Source organism: Epinephelus fuscoguttatus, linkage group LG4 (assembly GCF_011397635.1).
Source record: "Epinephelus fuscoguttatus linkage group LG4, E.fuscoguttatus.final_Chr_v1".
NCBI lineage: Eukaryota > Metazoa > Chordata > Actinopteri > Perciformes > Serranidae > Epinephelus > Epinephelus fuscoguttatus.
In genome coordinates, this window is record NC_064755.1 from 8,530,382 (window position 1) to 8,533,307 (window position 2,926).

Below are 2,926 nucleotides of genomic sequence, written 5' to 3' on the forward strand. Positions count from 1 at the left end.
ACGGAAGCTGGCTGCGTTCCGTTTTGCCTCCGTGTTTCCGTGAAAAATAAGGTGGATAAACACAATGATTGAACAAACATTACTATTTCTGTGTGCACGTTTAGCTGGGCTAAGCGTTAGCTGTTAGCCCTGTTAGCCGTTAGCAGTGTGTGTAATAGGCAATAACTCATTAAATGGTCCGTGAAAAAATATCTTTTCCAGCGGATATCTTAGTTACAACATGATTGAGCTAGCAAAGCAGTTTTGTGTTGCTATGTGTGGTATTTATTCAGTTTTGGAAAATCACGATGTCTAGAAAGCATCGGTTGACAGGGACAGCTAACACTAGCAGCAAAGCTAACATCTGAACGTCATCTGTTAAAAGCCTCGTTGTCGGATACGACATGAAACCACTCCAGTTAGCTCAATCATGTTGTAACTAAGACATCCACTGGAAAAAAAATATTTTCTTCATGGATGAGTAAACGTTTGATAAAACGGAGTTAAATCTCTCGGCATCCATTTTCAAGCTGTTTCATTGCGGACCAAAAAAGGGGGAGCGCACGTTTCCGAGAAGGCGTGTCCTTTTCAAAAATGCAAGAGGCGTTGCTTTATTTATTTATTTATTTATTTTATTTTAATGAAAATAGAAAAGTCTTACATTCACAAAAAAATGACAATACATTTCGTGAAAGAACAGAAAGCCAGTGTAAATAAACATTAACAATCAGACAAGAAGAAAATAAAGAGAGAAAGAAAGAAGAGAGAGAAAAATAAATAAATAAATAAGTGAATAAATAAATAAATAAATAGTAACTGTGAAAATAATACCAACATAATAACAGCTAATTACCTACCAATATTAAACTTTTCACAAATGTTCTTTGTTTTTATGGCTTTCTTATTTCCTAACGGGGTGAGGGACTGTAAATATAATTCAAAACACTTGTAGAAAACAGAGAAAATGGGTTTATTTCCAGCAAATTTAGCTCTGTGAATGTGGAACTTTGCATAAAGTAGTACCAGGTTAATAACAAAAGCCTTATCCAGGTCTTCTGTAGTATCAGAATGAAAGCCAAAGATAACATGTTCAAAATGCAGATTAAAGTTCATATACAACTTATCAGAGATACATTTTGCTATATCTTTCCATAACCTTTTTGTGTAGTTACAATGCCAGAGAATGTGGTTCTGTTTCAGGTTGTACCGAGCAAAAGGAACAATTGACATCAATATCATTCTTAAATTTCTGCATGAAATGCTTTACTGGGTAAATTTTATGTAATATTTTATAAGACACTTCTTTGACTTTGTTAGTGATCATATATTTGTGTGATAACAACCAAACATTGGTCCAAGGTATATTGATGTTAAATTTAGCCCAGTAGGTGGTGATATAAGGTTTCGTTGAGATTTCATTCATAAAAAGTTCCCGAATGGCTCTATTGTTGCTTTTGTGTGATCCAAAACAGACTTTGCCACAGACAGTGTTAAGCGGATTTACAACGGAGACAGTACACGGCTGAAAGGAGCCTCTGTACAAGTTTACAACACCTGTAGGAATGGAGTCAATTACCTGGTAAAATTCTTTTACTGTAACCGGAAAACCAAACTTTTGTATAAACTCCACATAGGACATTAATAGGCCATCTGGACTCAGCAACTGAGCGACTGCATGAATATCTCTTTCAAACCAGTTTCTAAGGAAGAGGATCTTTTTGTTGTGTAAAATGTCTCCGTTGTTCCATAGATAATATCTCTGAGGGGAGAAATTGTGTTTGTAGATTATTTTCCATGCAAGTAAGACCTGTTTATGGAACTCTGACAATTTTAGAGGTATTTTATTAATCTGGTAATTGCACACTAACAAATAGGGAAGTCCACCAATTTGGTTAAATACAAATTTGGGGATAAAATTCCATAAAGATGAATCCTTTTTTTTTAAAAAAAAAAAACAAAAAACTTTTTAACCAATTAATCTTAAATACATGGTGTAATGATCCAAAGTCCATAAAATCAAGCCCTCCATTCTTTCTGGTATTGATTACGACAGATTTTCGGATATAATGTATTCTATTCTTCCACAAGAAGTTAAACAACATTTGATCAATTTTTTTGATTGTTTTACTGTCCAGAGCCAGAGAAGCCAGAGGCGTTGCTTTGTTGCCGGCCGTTTTCGCTGGTGTGTTAAACACACTTTAGAAAGGAGTGTCCCCAGACTATCAGAAGGCGGAGATCTCTGATTGTCTGGTGGCGAGACTACCACTCCACTATCACTACAATGAACATTAGCCTTTTTAAAAGCTGAAAACAGTGAAAACAGCCAGCTGGATGAACGAAAAGGTAGAAAAAGTTCAGAGTGAGTTTTTGACTTGAGGTCTGTATGGGTGAGGCTGGCTCACAGGTACCTTAAGAAATGCAGCAGATGTTGATGTCAGATACTCAACATGACAGATGAGACAGAGCTCTACAGGAGAATACAGTGAGGAGCTCAGAGGACACGTGTTGAATGGGATGTAAAATGTTGTGCGGCAGAGGGAGCTGTTTGACCGGATAACAATGGGTCTTTAAGCTGCCACATCAACAGTGTGGAGTTTAACTGCAGGTTTGGAAAGAATAGGGGACGAAATTCTTATCCTATTTTTTTTTTTATAATAAATATGGCTCGTTGGTCTAGGGGTATGATTCTTGCTTAGGGTGCGAGAGGTCCCGGGTTCAAATCCCGGACGAGCCCTATCTTTAAATTAATTGAACTGAAAGTCACAAACGCCTGGATATAGGCAACTATAATTTTCTACAGTTACTGGAACTTTGAAGACAACAGGAAGAACTCTTCAGATGAAGTGGGTGGCTCTTAGAAGAACCTTTGTGTGGATGGTTATTTCTCAGCAGGACTGTTTACTTGGAGCTGGTGTACTTGGTGACGGCCTTGGTGCCCTCAGACACA

At 37.1% G+C, this 2,926-nt stretch overlaps 1 non-coding gene across 1 annotated transcript; it reads left to right on the plus strand.

Moving 5' to 3' along the window:
• Positions 1-2,641: 2,641 nt before the first annotated feature.
• On the plus strand, positions 2,642-2,713 carry trnap-agg (transfer RNA proline (anticodon AGG)). Its single transcript has one exon. It is a non-coding gene; the product is annotated as a tRNA-Pro (tRNA).
• Positions 2,714-2,926: the final 213 nt, after the last annotated feature.